General features: G+C 39.5%; 1 protein-coding gene across 3 annotated transcripts in view; it reads left to right on the top strand.

Moving 5' to 3' along the window:
* Window positions 1-13,458, top strand: part of FIGN (fidgetin, microtubule severing factor) — a 126,165-nt gene that overhangs the window by 45,420 nt on the left and 67,287 nt on the right. The window lies entirely within an intron of this gene.

Raw genomic sequence — 13,458 nt, 5'->3', positions numbered from 1 at the left:
AGCACTATGTGACCTCTAAAACCTCATCAATTTGAAATAGCAGTTTAGTGTTACATTAAAAACAATATGCAGAGTATTCTTAATTCTGTGGACAATGGTCAATGATTTATTTCCTTTGGAAAAAAGGTTTATTTTAGAGTCCCATGGTCCTAACTTGAAGCAAAAGACGAAAAGGCAATTTGGGTTGATAATTCACCCAAAAGCATGTTAAAAAATGTCGAGCTGGAAGTCAGTTCCTTATGTTGTCTAATGACATCTTCAGTCTTAGGCTGTACCGAGTCTGCATTTTAAAAATCATAGATCGGGATAAGGCCTATTAAGAACCTCAAAGAATCTTAACTTTTGTCACCTATTTCAACAACTTTAAAATTATGAAACTACATTTTTTGGTGTAAATCTTTCTTTGCAACATGACCTATATTCTCGTTCTTCCTTCTTTAGAATGTGCATATGTTCAGAACTTGAACCACCCTCCAACTTTTATTTCTGTAGGTTAAGTAATTCAGACTTCTTTACTATTTCTGTAAATCCTATTTTATATACTTTACATTGTTTCTGTTTTTTTTTTCTAGACAGAACTGGTATTATTAATAATCATACTAAATACCAAAGAATTACCCAACTGCTTTATTACATTTTATATAGTGTATATATTTATCTAGATTAGAGACACTTTTTGAAAATGGTTCCATTCCAAATCAGGATCAGTTTTTGGCTCTTTTCAAGCTCTTCCAGCTGCTGCTAGATATTGCGGTTCCATTGTATTTTTTTCTTCCATAAATGTATAATCTTATCTCTCCTTTATTTTATTTTAAAATTTATGTCCATGATATAACCTTCTGTTTTGAATTCCAATTATGGCCATTCCTGAGTTAGCCATAGCAGCTATCCCCGGTGTGATGTCATCTCTGAAATTAAGTATCATATGTTCCTTCTTTATTGAAGGCAGTTAGCTGGAGTGTTTAAGAAATACTGGCTTCATCCTTGGGGAACACTGTAGTAGGCTTCCTTGACATTGAATCATTGGTAACTGTTCTTTCATAGGCCCAATTTGGCCATCTGATTTATGTGCTATGTATCTTAACAATTGAGGGGTACTGGAGAAAAAGCGCATGCATTGTAATGTCTGGGTCACCCAAATCTTGAGCTTCCAGATTGAAATTATTTGTAGTGTTGGACTTAATTCATGGTACCATATATTACAGTTACACTTGTGGTTTTAGAAAGTGTTTCCTTCTCATTTGGATTCTTACATGCAAAGTCGAACCCTGTAGCAAATTACGTGGGTTTGTGACACTCCCGTGGGGACCTTGGGCTCATAAACCAGTGAATGGATTATATAATGCTGCATAAATGCTGTATTTTTTATCTGACAGACATAATCTTGATCCTATATTTTTATGTTACCTAACTGCTTTAGAATACCACTTTTGAAGCAACCCATCAAAATGGAAATTGCTTCTAAAACATGTAGCAATAAATATTGGTCAAGGCTCTGTGTAATTCAGAGTGACTCAGTACTTGAACACTAGTCAATTGAAATTCTCTGTTGTTTTTAAAAAAGGTTGATCATTTCCATTTTATGGTATTACTTGATCCCTCTCTTTATTAGTTAGCCATATATTTCCTTTTCTTTTAGTTAAATTCTATTTTCTGATTTGTCTAAGGTATATCTGAGCATGAAGCAAGCATAAAAACAGGCATAGATAAAATAGAAATCTAAAATATTGAGAACTTATATGATCTGGAAATTTAAACTATATATGAGACCAAGACACATATGTGGGGCCCATGAAACCAGTTAGGTGGAGATGAACATCACTAAGACTTCCAGTACAGAGCTTTGTCTCTGCCCATTACATTTGAAAAGCTTGCTGCCAGAGCTAAGACTTCTTTCCAGCATCTCAGAATTTCACTGTTGTATTAATCATTTGATAAGCTTGCTTGCTTTCTCTGCTTCTCTCTCCACAAATAATTGTTAGACCCTGTTTGTCCTTTTCTGAAAACATGAACAGAAATTCCCTAATGTTTGCTATCCTATTTTGCTTAATGGAAGAGGGTTCTCGAGTGGTCAGCTCTGGCTTTAGGTTTTCCTTTCTCCCACCCACTTTATATTGTCCTGGCTGAATAGTCCGGTGAACACTACCTTCACCATGCCTACCTCTTTCACAGAAGCCTTCTGAAGCTCCCGACTTTCACTGCACTGAGTCTCAACTCCCCCTTACTTCTAAGGCTGTAATAACCTGGTCTCATCTTCCATTCTAAGCAGAGATTTTTCTCTCTTTTTTTTAACCTTCCCATAGACCTATTATGCACACATTTCTCCATTTTTACCTTTGTTCATGCGTTCCAGATCCTCCTCATTCTCCACAGCCAATATCAAGAGCCATATTTTAGGCTGCTGATCTCGATCCTAATCTTTTTCACAACTTTATCAGTAACATGCAGTTAAGTCATGAATTAGATTAGGCCTTATTTTCGTTTGCTGTTTTACAACCTGAATGTCAGACCCAGGGCCATGTCTTCTATTCCAAGTTCCCACGTGGTGAGCACACAGCTATCATTAGCTATTCACTTCAGTGGTGATTGATCTCTTGGCTCTTTCACATGAAGTATCTCTTACAAGCAAACACGGGCATAAAGATACTGGTTTTAGAATGCTTCACTTCCGGGGCACCTGGGTGGTGCAGTCGTTAAGCGTCTGCCTTCGGCTCAGGGCGTGATCCTGGAGTCCTGGGATCAAGCCCCACATCAGGCTCCTCTGCCGGGAGCTTGCTTCTTCCTCTCCCACTCCCCCTGCTTGTGTTCCTTCTCTCGCTGGCTGTCTCTCTCTGTCAAATAAATAAATAAAATCTTAAAAAAAAAAAAAAGGAATCCTTCAGTGAGAGTGAATGCCATAAAAACATCCTCTCTGTAAAGTGGAATTGTATGCTTAAATATTTTCTGATGAATTTCATTAATGGAGACTAGTAAATAAGATAAGTCAAATTCTTAGGGATTTATTGAGCACTTACTTTATGAAATATAATTGGCACTTCATGCGGTTTTCTCTAAGACGGTTCATACCCAACTTTCGAAAGCATTTGTTTACTGACTCCTACCATCACCATCTGGGATGATGTCTCTATGTGGTCTTCTGGTTAAGCATGTAGTTCTTTCTCACCAAAGTTTTGTGAGGACTCCCTGGCCTTGGTTTAACTCTGCATGCTATTATTCACTTATTTCTACTTTGAAAACAGGACTACTACTAAAAAGTGATTATGAAAAACTAGGTAGTATTAGAATAAAGAAACCGTGAACTGCTAAATTTTAAGTTCGCACTGTTAGAAACAGTGCAAAACATCTTGTTTCCTAGGTAGACAAGTACTTAATCAAATGGTAAGTGGAATAAAATGTAAACTCATTGCTTTTGTGGCCAGATTGTCTATTCCTTGACTCTCTTTCTCAAAGAGTAGCGCTTCGATGTGAAGTCGGTTGACTACTCTCCGTTACCTCATTTTGGAGTGAAGTCTAGCACTCTGAAAAGGAAAAGATAAATTATTCTTTGGGGAGCAATCCAGTTTACTAAGCTGTGCATGAGGCTGGGGGGTCGGGTGACCTGACCGTGTTCCAACTGTCAAAGGCAAGTGTCAACAGACAGTGTGTTCTCTCTAAACCAGCACTTGAAGACCAGCGGTTCAGCTCGCAGCTACTGTTCCTACAGAGCCGTTCTGGGGGAAGGCTTTTGTTTGTCTTGCCAGCTAAGCCTGGCACTGGTTTAAAATGTTTAGATACTACTCTCTCCATATTATATCCAAAGAATCTAGGCTGGGTTTGGAGAGCAAGGGAGACGGGGTTAGGGAAGAGTTTTATTGTTCCGAATACCAGCCTGGTTTTTTGGTTTTGTTTTTGTTTTCTCTTCAAAACCTTCCACATGCCTCTGAAAATCATGGCTTAAACTTTGTCTGTCATTTGGTAATACTATGCTTCTTAACCAAAAAAGAACTCTCTGGAAGCATCCAGCTGTGCGTGTGTGTATGTGTGTGTTTACATAATACCACACACCTCATGATATGAAATATGTAACTATTAAGTAATGACTAGAGATTTTAAACAATAACACATTTTTCAAATCTTTTTCAACAACTACAAATACATCCTGCCCTTCAAAGCATATTTGTCCCTCCTGCTTGGAAAGTACTTTCGTCCCATGTCACTTTCTTCTGATGATCTTTAGTGTTGGCAACATGTATCCCATAAGTATGTATATGTGATTGGGGAAAATAGCTAAATGTTATTTGGAGCCCAGCCTCCTAAATGAGGTCTGAAGAGGACTGATCAAATGAAATTGATAATATTTAGCCTCAAAAGAGTTGTAACTGTGCAGTAAACCTGGTTTTCTTGTGTCTGTAACTCGAAGGCATGTGTCATGTGGTCACGTATGCACATAAAGCCATAGCGCCCATACTTCCCACAGCTTTCCAGTGTCGCCGTGAAACTTTACGTATGTTGTTGTGTTGCTCATCAAAGTACCACTTTTAGAAGATTGTACTTGAAGGGTTTTTTAATAGCACTAGAAAGACTGCTCTGCCACGCCACGGAAGAGCTTTCCCCTGTGTTAAGTGTACATTTAATCAACATTATGGCAATTACAGCTCTTTCAGAAGCCCTTCACCCTCTGTTTTGTGGCAGGAACTTTGTCTAGTATAAAACTGTCATAAGTAGAGGTAATTTGAAATTCATCCTCCTTTTATTTCTGTCAGGGTAAGTTCGGATGGCGGGGGATGGATTCCCATCTTTTTCTGATTGCAGGAATTAGAGTCTCAATCCATTCTGGACTTCAAAGAAAACTTTTTAACATCTCGGCCACTTGCAAATGTTGTGACACTATTTCTCAGTCATTGCTTTTGTACCCTTTGAGGCATCTCATTGGACATCTCGGTCGAGAGGGTGTTATGAGACTTAATGCCAAACTGAAGAAGTCCAAGCCGGATGACGGTCTCAGATAGTTTTGTGTCTTTGGTAGATTCCCATGTACTTTTTTTTTTCTTCTACAAAGCTGCTCAAAAGAAAGCAGTATTGTCTTCTTCATATGTTCTATGATGACTTTCATTTGGTAGTTTATGGTTTATGCCACATGTCTTGAATGCAGTTCTGCAACCCCCCTGCTGGGAGGGGGGGTGAAGTTCTCTGTAACGGTCATAATGCAAACCCAGACTGTCTGGGCATAGCCTGGTTTGGCTTCCCGGTTAGTTATCTGTCCTGTAGCATTGTATTTCATGTCTTAGGAAAACCCACTGGAAGGGCTCAGATATACAAACTGAAGTATTCTTTCACTTCAGATGATGATACTGCTAGATCAGGAATATTGACCTAGAAGAAAAGCAGGCTCAGCCGTCCAGTGGATGTGCTGTGATGGCTGTGAGAGCCAATACAGCCTCCGTCGAAATCATGGGTCCTTACCAAGGGAGGTGGTAGCTTCTCTGAGCTCCACACAGATCACGTCATGCTTGAATTCTTGGTTTTAGTCCTGGAATGCCAGTGACAAACATGAATTTTATCCAGAGGATGTTGTCAAAGAAAGTAAATGATCTGAAAAACCTCTGCCACTTTACATTGTTGAAGAAACTGGGAAAATTGGGCTTGGCAATAGGAAGACAGATTTCAGGAAAGACATGGTAATAGTTTTTCCTTATCCGAAGAGCCGTTTACCATATAGAAAATGGTAGATGGACTCTGTGTGCGTCACAAGAGGGTGGGACAAAGAGTATAAATTAATTTGAAAAAAAGATATTTCTGATTCTGAACTACAAGTCTAACAAATTGTGTTAAGACAGAGTATAGCAATGAGAGAGTATATTCCCATACCTGGTTAAGTATTCGAAAGTGTGTTAGGTCCTTTGGGGATAGGAAACACGACTCTTATAATCTTAGCTCTGGAACGTTGGCTGCACCTTTCCAGAAGTTTACAGTTCAATAATGAAAATAAGCATTTCCTAGCTCTAATAAAACTAGAAAATAATATTTTTTTTGGATTGTGCCAATAAAGCCGTTCAGGACGTGGAAGACAGAGAGATCACTTTGAGTGGATAAGCATGAACCTGTCCCTCTTAGAGGCTAGGTTGGGGGCATACACCTGATAACGAGACCATTTACTCGTGAGAAACTACAGAGAACTAAACTAGGAAAGGAAAGACCTGAGGTTAATGGGTTAAATTCTGTCCCTGGCGCTTGGGCTTGTTACCTAACTTCTGGGCCTCCGTTTCCCCATCTAGAAAAAAGAAAATTACAGTCTCAGTCATGATTCAATAACAGATTGTTAGGATCCACCTGGCTGATGTTTGTAGAAGGGTTTTAAGAACTCAAAAAGGCTTGGCAAATATTAGGGATTGCTGTGACATAAAATTTCATTTATCTTACTTTTACTATGTTTATGCAAAGTAAATGCTGAACTACTCTTGAGTTTTAGTAATACCTTCATAGAGACGACATAGAAATTCAGGATAAGAATCCCTGAATAATATGCTGTTTATAAGTCTCTGCATTCTGTGTGTGTGTGTGTGTGTGTGTGTGTGTGTGTGTGTGTGTGTGTGAAAGAAAGGCAATTTTTGGATAAGCATCACTATGCTCCTGTAATAGCAATCTGTTGTAAGGTACTACTCTTGAAGTGATAGCATTTACACAGAGACACACACATGTCTTGTTAGTGGAGATTTTTATCATTGATTTTTAACCGGAAGAACAGAGACCGGTGGCCTTGGAAATACAAAGAGATGTTGACAGGATAATATGGGAAATAATGCTATTACATATAACTCTGTAGTTATATGGTTAGTATTTAATATTAGGCAAAGAAGTTGAAAAATCAACTTTAATAACAGAATTAGCTGGATCACAAATACAGCAGTCTAGTTCATTGAGGCATATTCTCCAGGCCTGTCCTATCTCCCTGTCCTTCTGACTTTGTGGTTCTCAACCTTGGTTGCACAGTAGCATTACCTGGGGAACTTTAAAATCCCAGTGCCCAAACTGTACCCCTAACCAATTAATTAGGAATCTCTGGGGGGTGAGAAGCAGTTACCAGTGTTTTTTAAAGCTTCCCAGGCAATTCCAATGTACACCAAATTTGAGACCCACTTCCCCATATCCACCTGTAGTACCGTATTGGATTTAGTAACTGGAATGCTATTTTTGACTCCCTTGTCTCCTTTCTCCCTCTTTAATCTTACCAAGTTCTGCAGGTTCTCCCTTCGCTGTATTGGTTTGACCCTTACCATCCCTAGTAATGCTAGTCTAGCCAAGACCTTTATAGCTAAATATCTAGTTTTCTTCTTTCAGTCCCTCCTAAATGGTATTACCAGGCTCTTTCAAACAACAGTCTTTCACACAAGAATTCTGTCATGTCACTGAAGAACTGACACTGCTTTGGCACCTCAAATCCAGGATCCTTTATAAACCAAACTCTTTTTGAAAAATGGATCTCCTGATTGCTTATGTTTCCTGTTGCAACACTTTATTTTGGGGAGGGAACTGGGGGATGAGGAAGATGAGCTGTTTTAGAATGATGTCCCCTGGAATCCTGGGGTTCTTTGGAGGAGCCTTGGGAAAGCAGGCACTGGGGGGAGGGGTGGAGGAGATGGCAGCAGTGGGCATGTCTGGGCTCTCTTTTGCCCCAGTCCCTACCTCTTATTTCAGCCAAAGCAGGTCCATTTGGGTTCCTTAATATATTTGGGTTGTGCCTAAGATTTGATTATCACCAAAAAGAGTGTCATTGCTAAAAGGAAAACAACAACAACAACAACAACCAACTCTGAAAACCACTGGTGGCTGATCCGTTCATTTCACAAGGGAGGAAACTAAGGCTCAGGAGGTTAAGTGACTCATCCCAAGTCATAGAGCTAAAATCTGCCCTTTGTCCCTTCTAGTGTGATCTCTTTACTTTCTCTGAAAAATCAGAAGAAATGTCATGCTAGCTCTTGACATAGGACCTTATACATACAGGTGTTCAGCAAATATTTGTTGAATGAACACTTGAATGAATGCTGGTTTGTGCTTTTCTGTTTCTGTTCATGTGGTTACCATAAAAAGAACACTTCTTCTTTTTTCTTTTCTAAATCTCCTTCTCACCTAGAAAAGCAGTCTGTCAAGGTATATCTCCTCCTACTTCTGCCTCAAAATCTGTCCCAACACTTGGGACTGCAAAGGTAATTTACCGGATTATATTTTAGCCCTTTATACTACTGCCTTGTTCTCTAATTATTTTCTGGATGTCTCTCTCCTCCGTAACGAGATTGTATGCCCGTGCCTTGAAGTACAGGACCTTGCCATACACCCTTTACACCGCTTCTGGCGTAGACAAAGCTTAAAACATACTTGTTGAGTTGGATTTCTGGACTGCCCTGAAGCTACAGTGTAGTTTTTATGCTCCTGCTAATAGTAATGAAAACACATGAGAATCAAATATCCTAAAATATGAACTTTGAATTTTTACTCCGTAAAAGCAATGCCCTTTTATTAAGGAATTAAACAAATGGATTTTTTATGTCCATGAAATGCCTTTCCCATTAAAAGAAACTCACATTCTTTTCATTTTGACCTTTTTTTTTTTTAAAGCAAAAGATTGCAACAGGAAAAGAAAGCAGATTAAATAATTTGTTGTCTGCCAGATTTTTTTTTTTTCCTTGAGGTCTCTGAGTACTCACAGTCTCAGTCACTTAGCATACTAGCCCCTAAAAGCAAGGCCAAACTGCAGCTTCATGGGAAAGACACTGGGGAAATGTCCAGTCCAGCATGAGCCAAGTCACAGTTGCATTCTCTGTTCAAAGCCACATTTCCTGGCTGGATCAGTTGGAATTTTCTTTTGAAGAAAAGAGTGTTCCTGGATTGGTTTCAGGCCCTTTTCTTCACAGCGGTCATTCTAGCATTCTCCACAGAGTTCTTCATAAGCCAGTAGGAAAAGTGATTCAGTCATTTTCCCTGGAAAATGTATTCAAATGCACGTCGTGTCCCTTAGAAACTTTATGACCTTCCCGCTAAATGTCCATCTTCTTCCTTAGAAGAATATTCTAGTGTATACACTAAGATTCCACAACAAGTGGCTCAAGCACTCAGAATTCTTGGTATCATCTGCTTTAATATAGCATTCTTTCCATTTACTTACTCAACAGCTGTTTATTGACCCCCCTCAGGAAGGTAACAAAATACTTAAGAGTATGGACTTAGAGTTAGACTTCTATTTGAGTTCCTAAGCTTAAGTGATGTTTGAACATGGGCAAGTTATTTAATTTCTCTGGATCTCAGTTTTATAACCTGTAAAGTGATCATAGTAACAGCACCATTGCTTAAGGTCATTGTGAAAAATACACAATTCTATGAACACCTTTAGCATAGTGCCTGACGCGTGGTGGGTATTCCAAGTATCACATCACACTTACGACCTGTTCTATGTTAGGCAGTCTGCTGAGGATACCAGACCTAATAAGGATGTGTTTTGCTGCTAGGGATTCAAAGTCTAGCTAGGGAGACATCTAGCTAGGCATGGTTTTATTCTACAATACGGCAAGTTCCGTGATAGAGTTGCAACGGGCGATGGGCACCAAAAGAGGGTGCATCTCACCCCAGGGAGGGGAAGTTGGAGAAAGCACGGAGAGCTGGTGGTTTATCTGGATTTGGAAGAACATGTAGGCAGGTGCTAAGTAACAGGGTGTAAGGTGGAAGTGCGAAGGAGCAGAACGTGCACAGGCCTGCGAGCACAGAAGAGAATGCCACACTAGAAGAACAAGTCAAGGTCCGTGCGTGCGGTGTGGGGAGTGATGGCGGGTTGAGGTTGAGCTTGTGGCGGTGATCAGCCTGCTCCCCTGACTGTTCTCCCCGGCCTTGCTGCCGGCTGCTAAGAGGCATGGAGAGCGCCTCAGAAAGGGAGGCCAGAGGCAGCTGGTGGCAGCGCGGACAGGAAGCTTCGGGCTTGGTGTGTGGCGCCTTTACCACAAGTAAAAAATGCAGGTAGCAAGACCCTCAGCAGAGGTTGGATTTTCTGAGAATTGGTCTGGAAAGACTGGGTAGAGGGACAAAATGGATCTAGATGGTATGTGGAAGGACACTCTTCCACCTTAATTTTGGACATATACATTTGGATAGGCGCACTCTCTACTACTTTATTTTTATGCCTACGGAGTCCACACTGGGTCTCAAAATCACAGCATTTTAGAAAAGTGCTCTTGGAACTTTATGAACTAATTCCCTCTGGGGAAACTTGCTTCTGATGAGACGAAGAGGCCATGCAGTGTAGTGGAATCACTCCATGCTCTAGACCTTAGACTTAGGTGACCTAGGATCTGGAATTCACTCTTCTGCTGACAAACTTTGTGACCTTTTGTAAGTATCCGGCCTCAGATTTTTACTTTGTCAAATGAAGGGCAGGTAGCAGACAATATGCGTGATGACTTGTTTTTAAGTTTTATAAATTCAGAGTCTCTTAAATATAAGTTGTTGAAAAACATCAACAACAATGGCGGGCGCCTCCGTGGCTCAGTTGGTTAAGTGTCTGCCTTCAGCTCAGGTCATGATCCCGGGGTCCTGGGATCCAGCCCCCCATTGAGCTCCCTTGCTCAGTGGGCGGTCTGGTCCTTCCTCTCCCTCTGCCCCTTCCCCAGCTTGTGCTCTCTCTCTCTCTCTCTCTCATAAATGAATAAAATCTTAAAAAAAAAAAAAACACCACCAACAACAATGGCACACTGGAACTTTCAGTGAATATAGAAATCAAGGCGGATGATAGAGGACAAATACCGTCTTTTGTTAAGGACAGGTCTGCGAAACTGAAGCAAAGGAGCATTTTAAGAGGGGTGAGGAAATAGCCTAAAATTATGTGCGGTGAAAGCGAGGAACCAAGGGAAACGAGGCTGTAAACATCCCTGCTCCTCACAGACACACCCAGTAACACAGAAATGTTGGTTTCAAAAGACAAAACAATCATAAAAAGAGGATAGAAAGTCAGGCTGTTGTCAGAAGGGAATCGGTTAGACTAAAGCTGGCACACTTTAAAAAGCAGAAGCTACAAGTTAGCTCAGGAATATACATCCTGAGATTCTTTTCCAGCTCCAGTCTTTATCCAGAAGCCAGTTACTGATTTTGTAGAACGCACAGGGGTCTTCAAATTCATAAGAATTTGAAAGGCATTTCTCCCCCTTTCCATTACAGTATCTTCTCTCTTTGTCATGTATATGGTAAGAGTTACCCAAAGTTCTACGAATACTCAATTTTCAACTTCAATGTATAAGAATTACACTAACTCAATTACTCAATTGCATTTGTAATGGTACAGACTAACACAAATTACTGAGTAACCACAGACCGATTTTTGAAGAACAAATTATTCCAGACAAATTCAATTTCTTTACATGTTAAAATGACAGGCCATGTATTTTGGGGGGTGGAGGGGTGGGTAGAGGGTGAGTAGGGGTAAAACTGTAAGGTATCTTGAATCTCACATGATGTTGTCAATGAACTAGACATAACATTTTGTGGCTGTCTTAATTGTTGGGTTCATTCCCACTTACTAGGGAGTGGTTAGCACCCTTTGGTAGTTAGCCATGATTTAGTTGCTTTTACGAGAGTATCCCAAGGATATCTTCCATGGTCACCAGGGGGACTGGTGTTGCTTGTAAAGGTCTCTGTCCAAGCGTGCCCACCAGACTTTTTGGCGAAGTACTCTCTTTGGTCTTAAAACTAATTTTGTTCTTATTTCCTTGACTATTAGCAACTCAATCACAAATTTACTCAATCACAGCGATTTTAATGAAAACTCAGTGAACAAGAAAGTGTGGAAAGCTCTAATAGTCTAGAGGAGCTGAAAAAGACATGATGACTAAAAGCAATATGGTATTTTGGATGGGATAGATAGGGACGTTGGGTAAAAACTAAGGAAATTTGAATAAAATATGTACTTTAGTTGATACCAGAGTATCAGTATTGGTTCACTGGTTGTGACAAATGTACCAAACTAAACTAATGTTACGATGCTAACAATACAGGAAACTGGGTGTGAGGTATACAGGAACTCGGCACTATCTCTGCAACTTTTCTCTAAATCTAACTATTCTAAAAACGTCAGCCACTTCTCCTTCCCCTCCCGACTGCTCCACACAAGCCCATTGCCTTATTCAGTATATGCTGCATCTTATTTTGGCTTCACATATCTAGAAAAATGAGTGTAGGAAGGACCAGGAAAAGTAAAAGAAGATGAGGGAAGATAAAATGTCTAAGCGAGTTAAACTTATCTGGCTTAACAAAGAGAACAGTGTTTTGTGGTTCTGAAAATTGTTTCTAATTTTATGAAAGGCTTTCACAAATATGTCACTAAATAGAAGACAAAACAAGAGGAAACAGACTTGAAATTTAAACAGAGAGAATTTAGTTTAGAAAGAATAATTTTTCTATAAAAAGCTGATTTACTATCGAAATAGTCTGGTAAAAGTAAAGGCAAATGTGAAAAACGGTATTTTAAAAGGATTATCTCCTGCAGTCTCCCATGTAGTAGCCACTAGTCCCATGTGGCTATTCAAATCTAAGTTCTAACCAGGAAAATAAAATGAAGATTCAGTTCCTCATTTGCTCTAGTCATATTTCAAGTGTTCAAAGGATACATGTGGGTAGTGGCTGCCATATTGGACTGTACAAATATAGACCATTCCCATGAATCACAGAGAATTTTATTGGTCAGCACTAACTTCTATGCTAATTCAGGAGTCATTGGAGTTAAGTAATTTGAGGTAAAATTATTCATATTTGGCTTTGGATGTTATATATGCAGTTATGTTTACTAGTTGCATCTCTTACTTGGGAATTCACAGAAACCCAAACAAAACTTTGAACAAAACATTAAAGTTTTTTAGTTCACATCTTTTCTTTCCTATTCCATGCAGGGAATAAGCTTTCAGATAAGATATTGGCAAAGCTATACCCATCCTTCTAACTTGATGGTTCACAGTTTTCTTGAGACAGATTGTTTGGCCTACAGTAGCGCTGCGAGAGTCAACAAGGATATTAGTGCTACCGACAAAGTTTAGCATACAAGCGGGGTGGGTAATACTTTAAGAATCTGAAAGCCATCCTGCCCTCCTTCCATTAAAATATAATTTCCCTTGGCCATGTAAATGTTATGAGATACTGTCTTTATAAATATTTTATTGTACGAATATTTTGAGTGTAAATTCTTTTTTGTATTTTAACCTATGGAATTTCCATTTCTGACTATCCTCTAAACTGGAATATCTTGGATATTTCAGGCTGAGGGCTCTCGAAAGCATGACCTCAAGTTATGGTAAATATATTTCAAGCTAATATACAAGTTTGGCTATCTGTATAAATAAAATTGGATGTTCACTTTTTAAAACAAGTGTAAGCATGGAGGTGATACTTGTCTTCAAATTGTAAACTGAAATAATTATCAAATTTTCTAGTAACTGATACAGAGTAGCACTT

This window comes from Ursus americanus, chromosome 1, assembly GCF_024610735.1.
Source record: "Ursus americanus isolate L20-20 chromosome 1, mUrsAme1.1.p, whole genome shotgun sequence".
NCBI lineage: Eukaryota > Metazoa > Chordata > Mammalia > Carnivora > Ursidae > Ursus > Ursus americanus.
This window is presented reverse-complemented; position numbering and strand designations above follow the sequence as displayed.